The 24,845-nt window shown below is 45.3% G+C and overlaps 1 protein-coding gene across 4 annotated transcripts in view; it reads right to left on the bottom strand.

Annotated features, from left to right (window-relative positions):
• LOC115080205 (oocyte zinc finger protein XlCOF6-like) overlaps nt 1–24,845 on the bottom strand; it is a 256,083-nt gene that overhangs the window by 76,363 nt on the left and 154,875 nt on the right. The gene's annotated exons all lie outside the window — the stretch shown is intronic.

Here is a 24,845-nt window from a genome sequence, read left to right as displayed (position 1 = left end):
CAGCAGAACCAGGGGTCACGATTTGAAGCTCCAGGAAGGAAGATTCAGAACCAATGTCAGGAAGTATTTCTTAACGGAGAGGGTGGTGGATGCCTGGAATGCCCTTCCGGAGGATGTGGTGAAGACCAGAACTGTGAAGGACTTCAAAGAGGCGTGGGATAAACACTGTGGATCCATAAAGTCAAGAGGCCGCCAATGAAGAGTGGGTGACTCACCAGAATGATGGTTACTGCCTGGAGACAATACCCTTATTCAATAAACATATACATGCTTACTGTGACTCCAACATCGCTCTAAGCTTCAACAGCAAGAGGAAACGTGGAAAAAAGGATTTGCACTCACAAAGAGAGGAGTAGCTGGCTTGTTACGGCGGTTACTACCCCAAACCAAATAAGCCTGATACTTCACTTTCAATGCATATACAGCATGGCTCTCTGCTTCAACGGCAGGGGAGAAGAAAAAAGGGTTCGCACTCACAAAGCGGGGAGTAGCTGGCTTGTTACGGCGGTTACTACCCCAAACCAAATGTGCCTGATACTTCACTTTCGATGCATATCCAGCATGGCTCTCTGCTTCAACTTTCGTTGCATATCCAGCATGGTTCTCTGCTTCAACGGCATGGGAGAAAGGCTGATACATCACGCATTTCCAGCAAAGCTCTCTGTTTCAACAGCAGGGGAAAAGAAAAACTGATGCTTCACGCATATCCAGCATAGCTTCAATGGCAGGGGAGAAGAAAAAAGGATTCGCACTCACAAAGCGGGGAGTAGCTGGCTTGTTACGGCGGTTACTACCCCAAACCAAATGTGCCTGATACTTCACTTTCGATGCATATCCAGCATGGCTCTCTGCTTCAACGGCATGGGAGAAGACTGATACATCACGCATTTCCAGCATAGCTCTCTGCTTCAACGGCAGGAGAGAAGAAAAACTGATTCTTCACGCATATCCAGCATAGCTCTCTGCTTCAATGGCAGGGGAGAAAAAAAAACAAACTGATACTTCACGCATATCCAGCATAGCTCCCTGCTTCAACGGCAGGGGAGAAGAAAAACAACCAATAAGGGCTGTATAACATAGTCTGGGTAAAACAAGCATGGGTGTAGCTTGCTTATTGCGGTGGTTACTACCCCTACTACCCCTAACTAATCAAGCTAGATATTTCACTTGGATGCAGCTCCATCACTGCTCTCTACGTTAATGGTGGGGGTGGAAGGGAAATAGAACCAAGAGCTAAGAGAAGCAGATAGGTATGAGAGAAAAAGTGTGTGAAGCTTGCTGGGCAGACTGGATGGGCCATTTGGTCTTCTTCTGCCGTCATTTCTATGTTTCTATTTTTCTATATGAGAAAAAACAACCGTGCCTTCTCATACTCCTCGATCTATCAGCGGCATTCGATACTGTAAACCATGAGATCCTCCTTAATCGACTAGCAGAGATTGGAATCAAAAACACCGCTTTCAACTGGTTTAAATCCTTCCTTCAAGACAGGTTTTATAAAGTTAAGATCAACCAGAAAGAGTCCCAGCCTATCAGCTCAACGTTAGGTGTCCCTCAAGGTTCCTCCTTATCTCCGACCTTATTCAACATTTACCTGCTCCCTCTCTGTAACCTACTAACTAATTTGAATCTAACCCACTACATATATGCGGACGATGTCCAAATTCTTATTCCAATATCCAAATCACTGCAAGAAACCCTCCTTTATTGGAATTCTTGCTTCCTTTCCATATCCAAACTTCTTGAGGACCTCTGCCTAATTCTCAATGCCAACAAAACCGAATTCCTCCTCATCACCCAAGATGGCAACTACCAGCTCTCTAATACTCTTCCAGTGGCAACCCCCTCTCTATCTCCTCTGGTCAGAAACCTAGGAGTTATCATGGACAACCAACTGAATCTTAAAAGCTTTATTAGCAACACAGTGAAAGAATGCTTCTTCAAGCTCCAAGTCCTAAAAAGACTTAGACCATTACTCCACCCCCAGGATTTCAGATCAGTTTTGCAAGCAATCATATTCTCAAAAATTGATTGCTGCAATTCTCTTTTACTTGGTCTCCCAGCAATATCCCTAAGACCTCTACAAATGCTACAAAATGCCACTGCTAGGACTCTAACTAAAGCAAAAAAAAGGGACCACATCACTCCAATCTTAAAGAATCTCCATTGGCTTCCTATAAAACACAGAATACTCTACAAATCTCTTTCAACTATACACAAATCTATCTACAAAAACTCACACCTCGATCTCATGATCCCACTGCAATTACATTCATCATCCCGCCCATTGAGATCGGCACAAAAAGGCTCGCTAAAAGCCCCTTCAATCAAAATATCCTCAAACAATAGAGCCTTCTCCACAGCGGGCCCCAAACAATGGAACTCTCTCCCTTCAGACCTTAGGCTCGAACAATGCCCAATAAACTTCAAAAAAAGACTCAAGACTTGGCTTTTCACCCAAGCATATGACTGATTTCGACTTCACTATCACTCTCCCGTCTTGGGCAACACATCATGTATCCTACCACTTAATATCCCCAGAAACAAATACAATCTCCTCCTGCCTAAGACTGACTACTTGTCACTCTACCGATCCGAATTGCTAGTATGTTAGATTTCATTAAGTTAAAATGTTGTTTCTCTTAATGCTTTAAGCAATTTAATCTAATTTATTTAATTATTCACCCAGTTCTTCTTTTCCTTGTTATATGTAAGACACTTGTGTTATGTCATCCCTAAGTTATATGTAAACCGGAGTGATTGGTAACATTGTTACCAGAACCTCGGTATATAAAAAATGTTAAATAAATAAATAAATATTTTGACTGTGATAAATGTTTCACTCAAATATTTAACCTTAATAAACACAAAAGAGTCCATACCATTGTGAAAAGGTTTAAATGTTCTGATTTTGGTAAATGTTGCAGACATATATCTGCTCTAAGAAGCAGAAAAGAACCTATACTAGTCTTATTCAGAGCAATTTCCAAACACTCCCTGATATGTTACCTGTGAAAATTACACATGATGACCTTCAGAAGGAGTCTCTCTTTGGCACAATGCTAGTACTAATAAGTGTATTATTCGTAAATTTGAGATACAGATCATTTCTAACCTAAATTGGCTACGAATTAGGTTGATTCCTGTTGAGGTCATTGCAAAATTACTAATTTAGAGAAACTGCCCCATACAACAGCATGAAATGAGCCATGTGAAACAGAGACCATATAAATGCTCTGAATGTGACAATGTTGCATCAATGAAGACACATCAGGCAGGATTTGTGATGAAGCGTGTCCCCGGGAAGGTCACCTCTCCTCCTCCTTCCCCGGGGCTCCTTTTATTGTACATAATTCCATAGCATAGCATAGCATGCAGATTTGTCATAACATCATTGGTTCCTTGCAAATACATATATCATTCATTGGATGTTACAGCGTCATACCATAAATGTCCTTCCTGGCCTTTTTGCTGACTTCGTGTAAGCTGGCAGGCCGGGAGGGGAAAGGTTATAAACTGGACATTGAAGCAGTTTAAGATGTGTTGAACTAGCTGACTAAGTGTAAGAGGAAGTAGGCAAAGAACAGATTTGGTTTGCTACAGTTTGAGATCTATTCCTGGTGCAGGCATGTCTGGTGCAAGTGGTTTGTCAGACAGATTTCCTGTCTCAGTTAGTGGCAGGCTGAAGTTTACACAATTCTGCTGCCTCCAGTGTATGCCTGAGAAAAGGGAAGTTAGAATTAACCCCTGACATGCTCTTTCAGCTATCAGGAGCTAAGCTCACAATCCCACATCTTACCCTTTTGTTCTTTTTATTTTTTATAAGAATCATAATGAAAATCTCTGTATCCATGCTTGAGACCCAATCTGGAGCTTGCTGTGCTAGGCGTATAGGCTGGAGATAGGGAAGGGGAGATATGAAGAGAAGAGCTGAGTCGGCGTGGTGTGCCAGCTACCACAGAGCTCTTGATTCCCCACATCACCTAGAGCTTATGCAGCGTGGTGTGCCAACTACTGCAGGGCTCATGATTCCCTATTAAGCAGCATACAGGACATCTTTGTATCTAGGTGAAAAGCGAGGTTTCAGCATGGACACAAGATTGGGTATGCACTGGATGCAGCAGCACAAGCAAATAAGTAAGACAATTAACATGATTACAATAGGAATGATTCGTTTGAGACCACCGATATCAGGAAGCCAGGACCATAGCCAGTCCCAGGGAGATACCAGTGTTCTATCTGAGAGCGGTGCTTCCTCAATCATGGTCTCCATCTGCTCTATGGTATGTGTGAGATTTGCTTTATAATTTGATATGTATACACAGCAATGAGATCCAATTAAGGCACAGACTCCTCCTTTTGAAGCTAAGACTGTATCTAAAGCATAACGGTTCTGTAATGCTACCTCTCTAATCTGAGAAACTTCTGTTGTGAGCAGTTTTAATGCACGGACTGTCTGATTAAATAGAGCCGTTGTCCAGTTAGCTAGAATGTGCAGGTCTCTGTAATTCATAGTTGTTCCCTTTGAGGGAAACAGGCTTCTAACTACCTGAGTTTCTGTATTCTTATCTATGGGACTCTTGATTGCTTCCCTTTTGTTACGGAGTCTTGCTTTGGGCAAATTGTGAACTGCATAGTATGAGGGGAGGAGATAGCCTAGAGTGCATCTGCCTCTCCATTTTGGGGGAATGTGCATATATGCTCTATGCCCACATAACATCCAAATGTTCCCTATCTGGTTAGTGGACCAGCTATGGGGCTGTTTGACTTGTTGAACCATTGCAGATACATATTCACACAAGCCAAATTGCCCGTCTGAGAATTTTTCTCCTCTTTCACACCTTTTTGTTTCTCCCATTGAGCATCCTGAGATCAGCCAATTGCACATATAGTGGGTAAAGCTATGCAAATATTCTGTGATATTCTGCGAGAATTCTGGGTGTGCTGTTACATTAGAGTACGATCTAATGTTGACTTCTTCTAATACAATGGTTCGGCTACAATATGGATATTTCCCCACCTGAAGTCCCTCACCATCTCTGGGATCATATTCCCAACACAATGCAGCAGTCTCTTGAATACGGCTACCAATGGGTATTATGGTATTGTCAATTGGAGAGTTAAGGGGATACCTTCCTCTCGGCCAAGGGTAAGTAGTCCATCCTGTAAGATTAAGTGGTACGGCATGCATCATTAGTCCTCCTTGAGTATGTGTTGGCATGTGTGTGCAGATCCAACAGTCTGTTTGATTCAACAGGCGTGAGAAGTTCTGTGCATCGATGATGTACATGTTGTCTTGCCAGAGTCCTTGTTCGGCTATGGCCATGGCTGGGGAGATAAAGCAAAATATGAGAATGCAGAACACAAGTGCTAATGAGTTGGCATTCAGGCAAGAAAAGGCAGCTAATAAGAAGTTCTCTGGAGTTTTTTCAAGGCCTTGTTGTTCCAAGAGTTGTGCAGATTGGTCAGATAGCGCTTTGATCTGTCCCCAGGTCATCCAGTGCTGCTTTTTGTGGGGAGTCTGGTCTCTGTCCTTCTGAGGGTTGTGGAGGCTCAGGGAGAAGTTTGGGATCGGGTTTTGTGGATCCGGACGCCTTTCCATCTTTCCACAGCTTGACACACCGGCTTGGCACCCAAATTGAGCCTGTGGGAGAAAGCACAGAAGCATGCCCGCGTCCCCACGTTAGTAAGGGAACGGGGCCATGCCAGACAGGATTAGGTAATATTTTGTACAAAACTGGCGGCTGTGGGTGACTGACCCTAGTCCCATAATGATTATCCACGGCTGTGGTCTGATTTGAATTTGATATGTTTAGATGATTTAAAGTAAACAATACTTTGTTCAGCCAGTCCTGTTTAGGGGGAAGTCCAATGGCATTCCCCGCTGTTTGTTTGTGTTTATCCAGAGCTGTTTTAAGGGTGTGATTGGCTCTTTCCACAATTGCTTGCCCTGTGGAATTGTAGGGTATGCCAAATATGTGTTTAATGTTCCATTGTTGGCAAAATTCAGCAAAGAAATGGCTACTGTAAGCAGGGCCATTATCAGTTTTCAGAACAGAGGGTAATCCCATTATAGAAAAAGTTTTAATACAGTGATTAATAACATGCTTGGTAGCCTCCCCCTTCTGGGGAGTGGCCCAGAGAAAATGCGAGTAAGTATCAACAGTTACATGTAGAAATTTCCAGGTCCCAAATGAGGGGTATTGGGTAACATCCATCTGCCAGATTTCGTTGGCACGTAAGCCTCGTGGGTTCACGCCCATGGAAGGGGCAGAGGTGACTTGTAAACACTGGGGGCATTGCTGTACAATAGCTCGGGCTTGTTCTAGTGGAATATTAAATTGTTTTGCGATGGACTTTGCATTTTGATGAAACATGGTATGGCTATTCCATGGTGTCACAGTAAGTACTGCTTATTTTGTGGCTGCATCTGCAACAGCATTGCCTTCTGAAATCCATCCAGGGAAAGGCTGGTGGCTTCTAATGTGGGCAATGTAAAATTGATGTCTATGGCTCTGGAGAGCTGACTGCAGCGTCAGAAAAAGGGATAGCAGGTTCTCATCTAATGAAGGGGTTACATATGCTCCAGGAAGAGAAGCAGCAACATTACAAACATACTGGCTATCAGAAATAATGTTTAAATCAGCATTCATAAAACATTGCAACGCGAGAATGACTGCAGCTATACATATGTAAAGGTATCATTCACTTTTAGCTGTGGGATTTGAGGGCTGGAAAAGTTCCATAAATGTCGTAGTCAATCTTTCAGCAAGTGTATCAATTTTTCATTCATCAAGGCTTAATTGTGATATGTGTTTCTTATGGCTTCGGGTACCTAATATAGGAAAAGAACTGAAATTCAAATTAATTAATGAGAAGATTTCATCATGGCTATAACTTTACTATTACTAATCTTATATAATGTTTTCCCACTTTATTATTAAAAACAATGAAGAAACAACTTAAGTGTCATATCAAGATGTATCAGAAATAAATTAGATCAAAGATCAAAAATCAAAAAGATGTGTGAGAAATGTTTGAAAAATGTTAAAATAAGCAGCAAAGTGTTCATCTTCACATCTCTCATGGCAGGAAGGCTGTCAATCTGGAAAATATTAAAATTTGGCACACAGCAAAAGATTATTAAGGTAATGATTAAAGTGAAATTTTTACTTTTTTAACCTTGAAGAATCAATTCTATTATACAATTTAATAAAATCAATTTGGATTTGCAAGAAAAGGCTTGGGAGGGATTGCTTTAGATGTAGCAACCTCTATCAGTAAAAAATAAAGGTTCAGAATTCTGAATAAAATTTTAGAAAAGGAAAATAAAACTGAAGTTTCCTTAAGACAGGAGGGTCATAGACCTGAAAAATGAAAACTAGTATACAACAGAATTATTAAAATAACAAAAACAATATGGTACATCTGGTAGTAACATCTAATAGAATAGCACAGTGCCTCCTAGTGGATGCACTATCATCACTGTATAGATGTCAACCTGGAATAAATTCAATCAATAAGATTCTGAACTGAAGTGTAATGTGCAATACTAAATAATTAGAATAATTGGAACTTAAGCATCAAACACTTAATTATCAAATAAGTAGAACTTAAATATGCTCTTTTTAAACAATCTCTTTTTTTTTTTTCTGTTGGCTCAGCACTGAACTGACAAGAGTACTTCCCTAAAAAGCAGTGCTCTGTCCGCTACACACTAAAGCAACTGTTACTTCCCATTTTTTTTCTAAGATTCAGTTCAATTAATTATTTGGGATTCTCAGTGTTTATCCCATTCCCCTTTGAAATCTTTCACTGTTTTTGTCTTCACCGCCTCCTCTGGAAGGGCATTCCAGGCCTCCACCACCCTCTCCGTGAAGAAATGTTTCCTGATGTTGATTCTGAGTCTTCCTCCCTAAGCTTCATGTCTTGACCCCTAGTTCTGATTTCTTTCCAACGGAAAAGGTTCGAAGTTCATGCATCTTTAAAACCTTTCAGGTATCTGTAGGTCTGTATCCTATCTCCCCTGCACCTCCTCTCTTCCAGGCTATACATATTCAGATCCTTCAGCCTCTTCTCATAGGTCTTCCAATACTGATCCTGTCATGTGGAAGCTAATATATCCCCCAATCAATCCCCCTGGGGTCCCTACGTTCAAAATCAAGTCCCTCATTTCCTGTTAAAAAGCGAATGCTCCTGCCTGCAAATTCAGCTCAGCATAAAGAAAAACAATCAGGTAGTTCTCAGGGAACAGGACTGCAATCAGACTACTCTGTCCTTGGTATTGCACCCGGGCACATAAAAATGACTAGTACCCAGATAATGCAATTTCTTAACGAGACGCTGCTGAAAGGTATTACCGTTACCTTCCCAACATGTTATCTCTCTGGGAAACTTGGAGAATGTCCCAGAAAGCAGGGGAATTTCAAGGTTTATGTTAGCCACTAAATGCTGTGATCTTTTTATTGATTGAAGGCCAATGCTTCTTGCTAGGTGAGAAGAAAAACTGATACTTCTTGCTTCTTGCTAGGGGAGAAGAAAAACTGATACTTCACGCATATCTATCCAGCATAGCTCTCTGCTTCAACGGCAGGGGAGAAGAAAAACTGATACTTCACGCATATCTATCCAGCACAGCTCTCTGCTTCAACGGCAGGGGAGAAGAAAAACTGATACTTCACGCGCATCCAGCATAGCTCTCTGCTTCAACGGCAGGGGAGAAGAAAAACTGATACTACACGCATATCCAGCATAGCTCCCTGCTTCAACGGCAGGGGAGAAGAAAAACAACCAATAAGGGCTGAATAACACAGTCTGGGTAAAACAAATAAGCATGGGTGTAGCTTGCTTATTGCGGCGGTTACTTCCCCTACTACCCATAACTAATCAAGCTTGATATTTCACTTGGTTGCAGCTCTATCACTGCTCTCTACATTAATGGTGGGGGTGGAAGGGAAATAGAACCAAAGAGCTAAGAGAAACAGATAAGTATGAGAAAAAAATGTGAAGCTTGCTGGGCAGACTGGATGGGCCGTTTGGTCTTCTTCTGCCGTCATTTCTATGTTTCTATAATTAAAATATAGCTCATTTACCTCCAATCTAGCTAAGCAGGTAGAACAGATGTTATAAGGCATTAGATATAAATATATGATATCAGGTAGAGCTTTATGTATCTCTGTCTATACTTTGTTTTTTCATTCCTAAGAAACAGACATTATGTGCTGTTTATCTGTGCATCTGTTTTTTAAATTATTTGATGTTATGTGCACTGTTTTCCAAATACCTGAATTTATTTTATAATTCCTTTTTTGTAAGCAAAAGGTATAAATATGTTGTGAATTCTAACCTGCATCATCAGCTAGCAGTCCTCCGAGGACCCAGCATCCAACATATAGGTGAGATAAGCCTTTCCTAAGATAAAACTCCTTAAGAAATTGCATTTATGGAACGCACTACTCCCACGACTTAAGATCACTTGCAAACACAAAAGATTAAAAAAAAACCACCATCTTTTCACTCTAGGCTTCCCAGATTTATCTGTATCATAACAATCCTCTTCCTTTGTTTATATGCTTCTCTCAGTCCATGAGTCCAGTTTAATAGTTATCTTAAGTTTATCATTGTTTTTAGATTTTAAGTTATGTTCAGACTGAACTATGTTTTATTTGTAACTCGCCCCCTCCCCTGAAAATTGGAGGGCGTGGGAAAGAAATGCTTTTAAATAAATAAAATTGCCTCATATATAATAAACAAGCATATATTTGTGCTGAACACTTTCTTTGTCTGATTTATTGAGTTGCTCTGTCTTAATAAATAATTATCTTTCTCGCCCTAATACGTTATCTCTAAGCAGTAATGATGTGTTACACTTATTTGACATGGGGTGCTGGGGAGAGAGAGTGAACTATAAGGGAACTCCTTATTAAAGATTTTCTCACCCAGTACTACTGGACAGAATATGAACCCGAGACAACCCCACACCATTTTAGCTGCCTTTCTCTCGACCGCCTCCAGCCTGTCTCTATCTCCTTTGAGATACGGGCTCCAGAACTGAACACAGTACTCCAGGTGAGGGCTCACCAAGGCCCTGTACAAGGGTATTACCACCTCCTTTCTCTTACTGGTTATTCCTCTCTCTATGCAGCCCTCCTGGCTTTAGGTATCTCCTTGTCACATTACCTCACCATTTTCAGGTCATCAGACACTATCACACACCCCCCATTCACACACAGCTCTTTTGGATTGCTGCACCCCAGATGCACGACTGCACTTCTTGGCATTGAGTCCCAGCTACCACATCTTTGATCACTCTTCAAGATGTCTTAAATCACTTTTCATTCTCTCTACTCTGTTGCACTCACTGGTCTGCGGGCTGCTCCCACAGATTGCCGTTCTTAGCTCCGGCCTGACTCATGGCAGCACATGCAGTGGGCCACTGCCACCAATTTCTCCCTAGCCAGCAGTTTTCCTAAACGTGGTGAATCACTGCCGACACACAGCAAAGGCCACCACTCCTGCCTATACGTTTGGTTAGGCGCGCGCGGGCGCACACCTATCTTCAATATATAAAGGGACCACGGTGGGAAATCTCCCATGGTCCTTGCTGATGACGTCCGACAGTGAGACCTATAAGAGGCCTCTTCTGACACGGCTCCAGTGCCTCAGCAACAAGTCTTCTATTTCCTAAAGTAGTCTGAGTAGTCTTCAGCCTTCGGCGCCCTTAGTCTTCTCTCTTTAGTCCCAGCATGCTGCCTCTTCGGTTCTTCAGTGTGGCTTGCTTCCTCTCTTGATTCTTGCCTCCCTGAACTGCCCGTTCGTCCCTCCTTCCCATTGGACAGCTACCTGGTGCTTGACCTTGGCTTGATTCCGGACCTTCTCGATTACCGCCTGCCTCCGACCATAGCTTGCCCCCAAATACGCCAAGCCTTCTCCTGTTCTGATCCTGTAATGCCAACAGATCTCTCCACCAGCAGAAGCTGCTGGCCCCGGTACCTGAAGGCTGATCCCGAGGGGCACGTAGGCTGGTAGAGGCGAAGCTCCAATTGGGTCTCTGCCTCGTCTGAATCTGCCTGCCGACGGTGGAAACCTGCAGGGCTCCTCCCAGCAGGTTGTATCAAGTCCACCTCTGCCCAAGCTTCCTCGCCTGCAACAATACTCCTCTCCGTTTCAGAGCTTAGTATAATTCGCCTAAAAACTCCTTGTAGGGTTTTGGTTTGCTGATAGTCAATGTTTTTCAAGTGAACATAAAAGTAGATGCAAAAACCAATAAAATCATTATAATCAAATGTCAAAACATAGTGCATGTACAGTAAAATCTAAACATGTACTTCAAACCGCTGGGAATGGCAAACTCTCTAGAATCATCACATCTCTGAAAATATGCAACTAGTGTTTTAGGCTTTATAATTGAAAGAAAACAAGAATTATTTACAATACAAATTAAAATATCGTTCACTGTCAGCTTGTAGTATCTCATGGCTTAGAGCCTCTGTTACATATACAGATCACTTGTTTTATGGTCGTTGTGTTTCTGAGTCATTTTGAGCCAGCTATTAAGCCCTGCATGCAGGTTTTCCTGTACATTAGCTTGTACTGTACTATTTACTGTATTGTGCTGACAGCAGTTTCATCATCTGGTATCTCATGGCTTAAATTATCTGCCAAGATATACAGATTACATTTTAATGGTTGTCATTTTTGTTTGGAATCTGGGCTCGATGGACCTTTGGCCTCTCCCAGCGTGGCAGCTCTTATGTTCTTAATCAGGTACTTGTGACCTGGATTGGTCACTGTCAGGAGACGGGAGTCTGGGCTCGATGGACCTTTGGCCTCACCCAGCATGGCAGATCTTATGTTCTCATGAGTGACCTGGAAAGTAAAGATGAAGCAGTGGATCTCAAGTTCTTAGGGGAATCCATATTAGCTACAAAGAACCTTTCCAGCTTCCCCAGGGACAGGCCCCGAAGTCCGGGAAGGAATGGAAGAGACCCTAGGGACAGATAATGGGGACACAGGCTCCCTAATTTACTGCTTTTAAGGTGCATTATGGGTGCTACAAGACAGAGGTGTACAAAGTGCCTCATTGTTCATGATGGACTCCTTCCTCAGTAACGTTTTATGTTGGAAACCAGTTCAGAGTTCAGACCCATGATTGGAATTCAGAACCTTACACATTGGTCAGCACCGTGTGCTCTGAAGGTCAATCCTTACCCACAATGGAGAGCCAATATTGGGGCTTTGGGATTGGCCATCCTTGGCATCCCTGGGAGGTTAGAGAGGGGATGGCGATGCAAGGGGGAGCAGGACAAGCACAGAGGGAGGGGGAGACCTCCTCCCACTGCAATTTGCATCCACCCTCCCTTGATCTTGGAATCTCTCCCCCAGAAACAGGAACCTCCCTTCCTACCTCACTCTCCCTTTCCACTCCTTCCCCTCCTCAGTCCAAGAATTTCCCTCCTCATTTTCACCCTTCTTCAATTCCCCCCATCTCTTAGCCTTCGCTGTCCTCTCTCTCCTGCCCACATTCCTGGTTCTCTTCCCTCTCCTCAGTCTCTGGTTCTCTCCCCCCTATCCATCCCCATGATCATCTCCCTGTGCTGACACACAGGATCCCCTGCTCTCACCCAATAAAAACAAAACAAATGATACAGATGCCAGTGAGGAAAATAAAACCTGGAACTGTTTGTCATTGCGCTTCAGATATTTCTAATTCTTGTTGCAGAATAGAAACTGATCTGCAGCAGGGAAATGAGGCTGTGCCTCAGGCCATCTTCTCCGTCTTGTCTGACCTTCTGGGGTGGGGGGCGATAGCACCAACTCTGCCTGGAATGGCAAAATCCTAAATCTATTTATTTATTTATTTATTATTTAAAGGCTTTTATATACCTAGGTATGTTGGGAACATCTCGTCAGTTCACAGAGAACATAAAATGCAGCTAACGAGCTTTACAGAGAACAATGAACACTGAACAGAGCACAAAATTGAACATTGAACAGTAATGGGGGGGGGGGGGGGACGGACAAATAGGGTGAACTGCAGATTATATTGCATAGATTACAATTACATGTTACATATTACAAAAATTTAGAAACAAAATATAAGTGGGTGAATTTAATTAGGTGACAGCGAAATGTCCTATAAGGTGGGAAAACAAACTTCTGAAGGAGAAGGTGTGTAGTTAAGAGTAAGCTTGTCTGAAAAGGGAAGTTTTCAGATTCAGTTTAAATTTTCTTGACGCAGGAAGGATGGCAGCTTGTTCCAAGGACAGGTCCTGCCAAAGAGAATGCCCGCGAGTTTAAACTGCTTAGGGGGAGGGATGTAAAGTTTTGCACTGTGTTGCTGTCTTATGGGTCTGTTTGAGCTGTGAAAGGTAAGGTGCTCAGTGAGCCAGTGCATGTTTTGGTTATGCAGTGCTTTGTGGATAAGAGTGAGGGTTTTATATGTTATTCTTTCAGCAACAGGTAGCCAATGCAGATCTTTAAGCACAGGGGTGATGTGATCGTTTTTGTGTGTGTTAGTGAGGATCCGAGCTGCAGCATTTTGGAGTAATTGTAGTGGCTGTAATGAGTTTTTGGGTAAACCAAGGAGGAGGGCGTTACAATAGTCTATTTTAGGTAGGATGAATGCTTGTAATATAGTGCGAAAGTTGCTGAGGTGTAGTAAGGGCTTGATTTTTTGAGGGAGTGAAGTTTAAAATAGCAGGCTTTAAGTGTGTTGTTAATGTATTTTTTGAAGGTGAGATGGCTGTCAATGGTGATGCCAAGACTGTGCACATGTTCGCTGGAGATAGTAGAGGAGGGAGTATTATAGCCTAATTGCAGGGAGGGGGAGATGCTTTGAGGAGAGGTGTAGTATCTCTGTTTTGGCGGTATTGAGTGCTAGAAAGTTGTTTGTCAGAAGTGAATTAATCACCGTTAGGGTGGAATTCAGGGTCTCAGTAGCTTTTTATTTATTTATTTATTTATTTAAAATTTTTATATACCGACGTTCATCCGGGATATCACATCGGTTTACAGTGTAACTGAAACAGGCGCCTGGGATGGCGGTTTACATCGAACAGATATAACGAATTAACATATGAACAAATGCGGAGGGGAGAAAAAAGGAGGGAACTAATCAAACAAAACTTAACTTATGAGCAAAATTTACAAATATATATAGAGTATCACTATGTACAAAGTATTAATAAATACAGCAATGCCATGGAAATACAATTGTGTAGAGTTATAAGACAGAGGAGGGGGGATGGGGAGGGGGTAAAAGGAGAAGGCGAGCTGAGAAATCAGGAGAAGGTATTAGGACTGAACAGGTTGGGGGCGAAGGAGGAATTTAGAGGTGGGGGAGAGGGCAGGAGAGGATGGGTGTGAAAGTGGGGGAATTAGGTGTATGCTTTGGTGAAGAGCGTGTCATTAACAGGAATAAGGACTTGCACGTCATCGGCGTAAATGAAGTGCGGGAGGCCAAGATTGGAAAACAGGTTGCAAAGAGGGAGGAGGTAGATGTTAAACAAAGTAGAGGACAGGGAGGAGCCTTGGGGGACACCTTGTTGCAGGGGGATAGTTTTGGAGGTGCAGTTGCCTATTTGCACACTGTATTGTCTGTCTTGTAAGTAGGATTGGAACCATTGCAAGGCTGGTCCTGCAATGGTTCCAATCTGAGAGGCGTTGGGCAAGAATTTTGTGATTGACAGTGTCAAAGGCAGCTGAGATGTCCAGAAGGATCAGAATATGCGAAACGCCTTTATCAAGACTTCTGAGGATGTAGTCGGACAATGAGATAAGTAGAGTCTCAGTGCTGTGGTGTTTCTGAAAGTTGAATTGCGATCGTGAGAAGATGTTGTGCTCATCTAGATAGTTGGTAAGTTGCCTGTTGACTGCCTTTTCAAGAATTTTGGTGATAAAAGGCACAGAGGGCAGGCAGGAAGCAGAGAGTCGTACGTGGACCAGGCATGAGACTGGCTCTGGCCTGCAATCTGAAGGTGCCAGGAGAAATGTCAGGGGGGAGAGAGAGAAGAGGAAATAATGTGGTGGGGATAAGCTGAGTGTGGGGAGAAGAAGGATTTCCCAGTGTGGGGAGACGTTGATGACCCAGGTCCAGCACCTGTTGGCCCTACCTTTGCCAACAGTGTGGGATTATTTACAGGTTCTTGGTTCTATGGCGTCTACCCTGGAGTTGGTATTGTGGGCCTTTGCTCATTTACGACCATTACAGAGGGCACTTCTTTCTCGTTGGGACCCCAAGTCGGAGGAGTTTAATCTTCCCTTGCCATTACTGGAACCAGCGAGGTCCAGCCTGGATTGGTGGTTGGTCCCACATCACTTGCTGCGGGTTGTGGACCTGGAAAATCCCCAATGGATCATAGTCACAACAGATGCCAGCCTAACAGGTTGGGGAGCGGTCTATCAGTCCCGATCGACTCAGGGCCAATGGTCCCTGGTCCAAGCCCAGTGGTCCATAAATCGTCTAGAAACCAGGGCAGTCAGGTTAGTGCTGTGCCAATTTCTGCCCCTTGTCTGACACCGAGCGGTTCAGATACTCTCCGACAATGCAACCACCGTCGCTTACATCAACCGTCAGGGAGGTACCAGGAGTCGCCCGGTAGCCTCCGAAGCGGACCAGTTGATGGCTTGGGCAGAACGTCACCTGTCCTGCATCGTGGCGTTGCATATAGCTGGGGTGGACAACGTTCAGGCGAATTTCCTCAGCAGGCAGTGGCTAGACCCTGGAGAAAGGGAACTGTTCGACGAAGCGATGCAGCTCATCACACGTCGGTGGGGAATCCCTCGGTTGGACCTGATGGCGACTCGCTTGAACGTCAAAGCGGCCCATTTTTTCAGCCGCAGAAGAGAGCACGTGTCAGAAGGCATGGATGTTCTGGTCCTACCGTGGCCTCTAGACATTCTCCTATACGTGTTTCCCCCATGGCCCTTAGTGGGCAAGATTCTTCGGCGCATAGAATATCACCGAGGGCAGGTCATTCTGGTGGCTCCGGAGTGGCCAAGATGACCGTGGTTTGTGGATCTGATCAACCTAAAGGTGGACGGGCCTTTATGGCTGGGTCATCTACCGAATCTGCTGCGCCAAGGTCCAGTATCTTTTGATCAGGCGGATCGCTTTTGTCTAGCTGCTTGGCTTATGAAAGGAGGCAATTAAGGAAGAAAGGATATCCCAAGGCGGTCATTACTACTCTTTTGAGAGCTCGGAAGACCTCTACATCTCTTACCTATGTTAGAGTGTGGAAAGTGTTTGACTCCTGGTGCAGTGGGTTGAAGGTGTCCCCACAAAAGGCCACAATAGTTCACATTCTCGCTTTCCTTCAGGACAGTTTGAAGAAAGGTTTAGCCTATTGTTCGCTTAGAGTGCAGGTGGCGGCGTTAGGCTGCTTACGAGGTAAGATTGAAGGGTCCTCCATTGCATGTCATCCGGATGTTGTTCGTTTTTTGCGAGGAGCTAAACATTTGCACCCGCTGATACGGGCTGTTTGCCCTTCATGGAGTCTGAATTTGGTACTCCGTGGGCTTTGTACTGCTCCATTTGAGCCTATAAAGCAAGCCACATTGAAGGATTTAACTCTTAAAACGTTTTTTCTTGTAGCTATCTATTCAGCTAGACGTATATCCGAACTCCAGGCTTTGTCGTGCAGAGAGCCGTTCTTACGCATTTCGGACTCTGGCATCTCTCTTCGTACAGTGCCTTCCTTTCTCCCCAAGGTAGTCTCGACTTTCCATGTCAATCAGCCTGTGGAGTTACCAGCTTTCCCAGAGGTGGATAAGAATTCACCTCAGGGTCAGGAGACGTGGAATTTGGATGTCCGATGGATTCTACTTCGCTACTTGGAAATTACTAATCCTTTTTGACTGTCTGATCATCTCTTCGTTTTTTATGGAGCGGTCCGAAGAAGGAGTGTAAGGCTTCAAAAGCCACTATTGCCCGCTGGCTAAAGGATGCTATTGCTTCCACATTATTTATTTATTTATTTATTTATTTATTTATAGATTTTTCTATACCGGGGTACGTAAATAACATCACCTCGGTTTACATTCAAACAGTAATTCAGCATTGCGCTTTACAATATAACATGGTAACTGAACGAATACAATATAGTATATAACTTTGTATTAATAGAATATAAGCAATATATGAGAGATTGTTGCAGTTAGGAAGAGTAGTTGAGGATTCAGATCATTGATAGTAGGCTTTTTTAAATAGCCAGGTTTTAAGGTTTTGTTTAAATTTTTTTGTGACAGAGTTCCTGGCGTAATTCAGAGGACATGGTGTTCCATATTGTTGATCCAGCAATGATGAAAGATCGTTCTTTTGTACTAGAAAGTTTAGTCAGATTGGGTGCTGGGATATTTAGTTTGGCTAAATTCTGGAATCTCGTTGGGCGGGAAGACGTTTTGAATTGTAGTTGATCTGTGAACCAGTGCATTTCTCTGTTTTGAATGGCTTTGTGTATCAGCGACATAGATTTGTAAATTATCCTGTAAGCCACGGGTAGCCAGTGCAAAGACTGAAGAGCTGGAGTGATGTGATCATGGCGGCTTGTGTCGGTGATAATGCGGGCAGCTGCATTTTGCAGCATTTGCAAAGGTTGAATGGTGGCTTTAGGTAGACCCAGTAACAGAGCATTGCAGTAATCAATATTTGATAAAATAGTTGCTTGTAAGACTGTGCGGAAATCATATTGGTATAATAGAGATTTAATACGTTTAAGCATGTATAGCTTAAAGAAACCGTTTTTTACCGTATCCACGATGAATTTTTTAAACGTGAGATTGCTGTCAATGATGATACCAAGGCTGCGTACTTGTTGTGAAATAGTGGAGTTGTTTTGAGAAATATCAGAGTTGATCAGTATTGTATTTTTTGGAGGTGAAATTATGATAAGTTCAGTTTTATTGGTATTTATAGCCAATTGGTTGCCTGTGAGGATTGTTTTAATTGTTTTAATTTCTAATAAAGCTACCTTCCAGGTACTCAGTGCATTTGTGATTGTGCTGGTTATAGGTATGAGTATTTGAACATCATCTGCGTAGATGAAGTGTTGAAGACCCAATTTAGAGAGTAACCGGCATATATCACGGACGTCCAGTGCCGGATGGGCTTAAAGCTCATTCTATCCGATCCCAAGCGGCGGCGTGGGCTGAGAGCCAATGCGTTTCTCCTCAAGAAATCTGCAGGGCAGCGACTTGGAAATCGTTGCACACTTTTTCTAGACATTATCGCTTAGATGTCCGAGCTCCGGATGTCGATTCCTTTGGCAGCAGTGTGCTTCGAGCGGGACTCTCTGGGTCCCACCCCATTTAGGGCAGCTTGGGTACATCCCAGCAGTCTGGACTGATCCGGGTACATACAGGGAAAGGAAAATTGGTTCTTACCTGCTAATTTTCGTTCCTGTAGTACCACGGATCAGTCCAGATGACCGCCAACAAGATTTCATCCAGTAGAATCCGCTCACCGGTATTTCTTTATTTTCAATTCGCAGATCTTGACGCTTCTACAGTTTGTTCATCCATAGTTTCGTCTGTTCTTGTTTCAAACAAAAAAACAAAAACCAGTTAATCTCACTATATTTTTCAATACTAATAGGACAGGTCGCTTTACTTGATCTAGTCATTGGTTACTGGCATCTTTCTGCTTTGATACTGATTATACTGAAGGGGACGCAGGTGGCACACCGGTATGTCTAGGGGGTGCCTTTTCAGTTTTTCTCTGACTCCATCTGCTGGAAGGGAGGCATAACCCAGCAGTCTGGATTGAACCTTGGTACTACAGGAACGAAAATTAGCAGGTAAGAACCAATTTTCCTTTTCTGACCCCCGTAGGATTTCCAGTTTGTCCCTGTTTCTAAGATGGAGATGGAAACTTTGAGTCCGTGTGAGCTTGTGATGGCTGTGAGGAGCGTGAGATTATATATTGAAGAGGATGATAGCAGAGAACCTTGGGGTTTGCTCCATTTCAGGGGCTGAGCTTTTGAGGTATTTGTGCTCTGGGTTATTACTTGGGCTCTGCCAGAACTGCCCAGCTCTTCTGCTAACTAAGCCAAGGAGGGGAGGGAGTGACAGCCTTCAAGCCCGGGACTCCAGGATTCAGGAGAGGGAAGGAGAGAGGGCACTGATGGATGAAGCTGTGCGAGGGGAGGGATAGTGGGGATGAGGAGATGAGGTCAGGATGTCCTTGGGGAGGGAGAATGAGGCAGTGCAACGGCCACCAACATTACCTCAAGAAATACCCATGAAACGTGGGTATGGAGAGAGCTCCCCACCCCGTCAGCCTCTGGATGGGACTCCCTCCCCTTGCTCTTCAACATCTGGGGGTCCTGCTCTGGCCGTTGTACTCTAAGCCCCAGTCCCCAAGCTCAGGGCCTCCATCCAGCCTTCCAGATTTCCAGTGTTTGTCGGGGGTCAGGCAGGCTGTGCAACACAAGGAATATTTAAGGGCCGAATTTTAAAAACCATTTATACACTTAATATAGGGTTTTCCACGTGTAAATGCACTTGGCAAGTTACTTTTAAAAATTACTACTATATATGCCATTGCATTGTCCGTAGGATCCTCACGTGTAAGGGCACTTTATGCACATAAATTACTTTTTAAAATACCTGAGGGTGTTCTGTTTGCTGTTCCAGGCATCGGTCATGTTCAGGGACGTCGCTGCTTATTTCTGGGAAGTGGAGTGGGACATTCTGGGAGAATGGCAGAAGGAGCTGTACAAGAAGGTCATAGAGGAGATTCACGGCGTCCTCATGTCATGGGGTAAGTCTGCCTTTTCTATCATCTACCTCCCATACACACACTGCAGGATGGCTGCTGACACTTTATCAGGGCTGGAATAATCCCAGGTGCCAGGTCCCTTGGGCACATATAATATACAGTCTGGCTTCTGATCTCATGCCAAGTCCAACAGGAGCTGCTGTGGTCCCCAGGGCCCAGTGAGAGACACCTCTGCTGCAGGCCCGGCACGAGACGCTGCTCTGTGCTGGAAGATAAATCTTTTATATGTTAAAGTAGACCAGCTGGAATCTGTCTCTCCTTTCTCTACAACTAAAGCTGGCACAGAGGAACAGGAGGGAGGATTTACTCTTCTGATTCCAGCTTAAGAACATAAGAACATGCCATACTGGGTCAGACCAAGGGTCCATCAAGCCCAGCATCCCGTTTCCAACAGTGGCCAATCCAGGCCATAAGAACCTGGCAAGTACCCAAAAACTAGGTCTATTCCATGTTACTGTTGCTAGTAATAGCAGTGGCTATTTTCTAAGTCAACTTAATTAATAGCAGGTAATGGACTTCTCCTCCAAGAATTTATCCAATCCTTTTTTAAACACAGCTACAGCTATACTAACTGCACTAACCACATCCTCTGGCAACAAATTCCAGAGTTTAATTGTGTGTTGAGTGAAAAAGAACTTTCTCCGATTAGTTTTAAATGTGCCACACTCTAACTTCATGGAGTGCCCCCTAGTCTTTCTATTATCCGAAAGGGTAAATAACCGATTCACATTTACCCGTTCTAGACCTCTCATGATTTTAAACACCTCTATCATATCCCCCCTCAGCCGTTTCTTCTCCAAGCTGAAAAGTGCACGAAGCTCATACGTTAGCTCTGCACTAGTGTAAAGATGCTATAAGGGGTTCTCTGTGGAGACAGAAGAGTTGGAGGTCATGAAGAAGCAGAAAGGTAATAGCAGCATAAGAAGATGGAACTGCTCAGACATCTGTAATTAGGCAAGGCTGTTAGGATTTGAAATATGTCAAATGTTAAATTTTGCTCCTATCTTCTGGGCTCAGCTTACAAGAATGGGTATTATTGGCATATGTGAGATAAGAGAATAGTACTAACCATATTATGCAAATATAGAAACTAACCCATTGGTGTGCAGGTCTGGAGGAGGTTATGTATACAACTTATTGCCCAGCTTCAGATGAGCGAGCTCCACCTATACCTTACCATGCTAGGCTGTTCTGCATTGCTCCATAAGATATCTTACTAATAAAGATTTTCCTTGTCGACGGTCAGTATTCAGAGTTTATTCTAGCACTTCCCCACTGTATTAAGCAGATGTCACAGATCAAATATCACCACGGTATTGTTACATTGAAGGCACCAATGCAATTGCATGAAATATACAAAATATTTAGATTTTATTTATTCATTGTTAATGGTTTTCTATTAAAATATATTTTGTAAATACAATACAAAATATATAATCATCCCCCTAAGCATGAGTGCTACCAAATCCACCCACCACCCCCCAACTAAAAACTTTACTAATCCCAACTAGGACCCTAGTTTTGTGCTAAGGAAAAGTTTCTTTTTATTTGAAGATATAATCTATCATCAGATTTAAAGGCATACTGATGGGGGACTTCTATGGCCCCTTCGGTTGCCCTTCTGTACATTGACCGATACGAACGTCAACATATTTATGGATCTGAGTTTTCGACGATCTCCGCTGGGAAACGCTTCGAGGGAGGCCTGCGCAATCGGCGCCACAGACCCGCCGGGGTAAGGCCTTTTAAATTCAGCCCTACCCTCGGTGAATCTGTCGCCGATTGCGGGACAAGTAAGCGCCGTCCTGCCGCCGTCCTCCCAGCCAGGACCGCCCCTAAGCCGGCCCTCTGCAGATCCTCCAATAGGAGCCGCCGCTCCCGGAGCACAGCGCCCAAACCAGCAAGGCCCTGAGGCCTTTTAAATCTCGACAAGCCCGGCGCACCTCCTCTTTCGACGATCGCCGCTGGGAAACGCTTCGAGGGAGGCCTGCGCAATCGGCGCCACAGACCCGCCGGGGTAAGGCCTTTTCAATTCAGCCCTACCCTCGGTGAATCTGCCGCTGATCGCGGGACAAGTAAGCGCCGTCCTGCCGCCGTCCTCCCAGCCAGGAGCGCCCCTAAGCCGGCCCTCCGCAGATCCTCCAATAGGAGCCGCCGCTCCCGGAGCACAGCGCCCAACCCAGCAAGGCCCTGAGGCCTTTAAATCTCGACAAGCCCGGCGCACCTCCTCTTGCGACGATCGCCGCTGGGAAACGCTTCGAGGGAGGCCTGCGCAATCGGCGCCACAGACCCGCCGGGGTAAGGCCTTTTAAATTCAGCCCTACCCTCGGTGAATCTGTCGCCGATTGCGGGACAAGTAAGCGCCGTCCTGCCGCCGTCCTCCCAGCCAGGACCGCCCCTAAGCCGGCCCTCTGCAGATCCTCCAATAGGAGCCGCCGCTCCCGGAGCACAGCGCCCAAACCAGCAAGGCCCTGAGGCCTTTTAAATCTCGACAAGCCCGGCGCACCTCCTCTTTCGACGATCGCCGCTGGGAAACGCTTCGAGGGAGGCCTGCGCAATCGGCGCCACAGACCCGCCGGGGTAAGGCCTTTTCAATTCAGCCCTACCCTCGGTGAATCTGCCGCTGATCGCGGGACAAGTAAGCGCCGTCCTGCCGCCGTCCTCCCAGCCAGGAGCGCCCCTAAGCCGGCCCTCCGCAGATCCTCCAATAGGAGCCGCCGCTCCCAGAGCACAGCGCCCAACCCAGCAAGGCCCTGAGGCCTTTAAATCTCGACAAGCCCGGCGCACCTCCTCTTGCGACGATCGCCGCTGGGAAACGCTTCGAGGGAGGCCTGCGCAATCGGCGCCACAGACCCGCCGGGGTAAGGCCTTTTAAATTCAGCCCTACCCTCGGTGAATCTGCCGCCGATCGCGGGACAAGTAATCGCCGTCCTGCCGCCATCCTCCCAGCCCGGAGCGCCCCTAAACCGGCCCTCCGCAGATCCTCCAATAGGAGCCGCCGCTCCCAGAGCACAGCGCCCAACCCAGCAAGGCCCTGAGGCCTTTTAAATCTCGACAAGCCCGGCGCACCTCCTCTTGCGATGATCGCCGCTGGGAAACGCTTCGAGGGAGGCCTGTGCAATCGGCGCCACAGACCCGCCGGGGTAAGGCCTTTTAAATTCAGCCCTACCCTCGGTGAATCTGCCGCCGATCGCGGGACAAGTAAGCGCCGTCCTGCCGCCATCCTCCCAGCCCGGAGTGCCCCTAAGCCGGCCCTCTGCAGATCCTCCAATAGGAGCCGCCGCTCCCAGAGCACAGCGCCCAACCCAGCAAGGCCCTGAGGCCTTTTAAATCTCGACAAGCCCGGCGCACCTCCTCTTTTGACGATCGCCGCTGGGAAACGCTTCGAGGGAGGCCTGCGCAATCGGCGCCACAGACCCGCCGAGGTAAGGCCTTTTAAATTCAGCCCTACCCTCGGTGAATCTGCCGCCGATCGCGGGACAAGTAAGCGCCGTCCTCCCAGCCAGGACCGCCCCTAAGCCGGCCCTCCGCAGATCCTCCAATAGGAGCCGCTGCTCCCGGAGCACAGCACCCAACCCAGCAAGGCCCTGAGGCCTTTAAATCTCGACAAGCCCGGTGCCGCGCGCCGTGCGTCGCGCGCCAAAGGTGCGCGACAAAGGGGCCCACCCCTTTGTGCGCCCCTTTGTGCTGCCCCCAGAGCAACCCTTCACTATTCCCCCTACTCGGCTTTCCTGATGCTCGGCACCTTCTCTCCCTCAGCGAACTCAAAGAATCTTTAAGCTGGGAAAGGGAGACTACAACTTCTCAGGAGCACCCGGACTTTCCAACTAGACAGAGCTAGAACGCCGAGACCGGAAGGAGAGGATAAAGAGGACCCCCTAGCGTGGTAAGCCCGCCCACCCTATCAAGTCCACTACCGCAATCAATAATAGGGTCAAACGACCACAGTTACCACACTCTTACTTCTTATTACACGGATCTCTAACTGCACCTTCTCGGTACTTGACTTGCCTTCAACAATAACTATACCTTTTTACCCTACTATCTTGCATGGGAATTCCAAATTTTTTTATCGAGCGTTACATAGAAAGTCTCCAATCCAGCTTCCAAGGCCCAGTTTCACTCACCTTTCCTTTTCATCCTAACCCCTGAAGAAATGCATACCCAACAGATCCCGATCAGATACTACAGACACCTTCGCAGCATGTTCAATGGTCAAGAACCACCGACAAGAACTCCTAGATCTCTCATCCCAATTATGATCACCCCCCTGACCCAGTTTCTAGGTCTCACCCTCCTCTCGGTAACCTTATTTAACGCACAATCTCTAACAAAGAAGACTCACATCCTTAACGACTATCTCCTGGACTCTAACCCCGACATCTGCGCCATCTCAGAAACCTGGCTAAAAAACTCAGATATAGCCTTAATCAACCAGCTTCCCACTCACAAATATGACATTTTTTCAATCCACAGACACAAAAAACGAGGGGGTGGTCTGCTACTAGCCTCCAAGAAAGAACTCAGACTAACCTCACATACCATCAAGTCCAACTCCAATCTGGAATTATGTCTATTCAAATCGAATCAACTTCAAGTAATGCTAGTATATGCCCCGCCAGGTTCATTAGAAGCAGACGCCTCCTCCCTTATAGAGTCCATTGTGAAGCACATCAACACGGACCTTCCAACCATGATCATGGGAGATTTTAACCTCCACGTCGATGCCTCTCCCCGCTCCTCCAACTGTGAAGCCCTCCTCACCACCCTAAATGCAATGGGATTTGATCAGATTGTCAACCAGCCAACACACAAAGCAGGACACACCCTGGACCTTATGTTCATCAATTCTAAGTTCTCCTGCACTACAGAACCATCATGTACCCCAATTCCCTGGTGAGACCATTTTCTAATAACAACCACCTTCTCCATAAAAACACAATTAAACTCCCCTCAGCACCTCTCCACTATTCACTTCAGGAAATCATGTACTTCAGACATTCTCAATGAGCATCTCTCCAAGGAACTCACAAACCTGGATCTTTCCAACCCAAATTCAGCGATACTC

This window comes from Rhinatrema bivittatum, chromosome 19 (genome assembly GCF_901001135.1).
Source record: "Rhinatrema bivittatum chromosome 19, aRhiBiv1.1, whole genome shotgun sequence".
In the NCBI taxonomy this organism is placed as follows: domain Eukaryota; kingdom Metazoa; phylum Chordata; class Amphibia; order Gymnophiona; family Rhinatrematidae; genus Rhinatrema; species Rhinatrema bivittatum.
The sequence above is the reverse complement of the archived record's forward strand: the minus strand, read 5'-3'. Positions and strand labels throughout refer to the sequence as shown.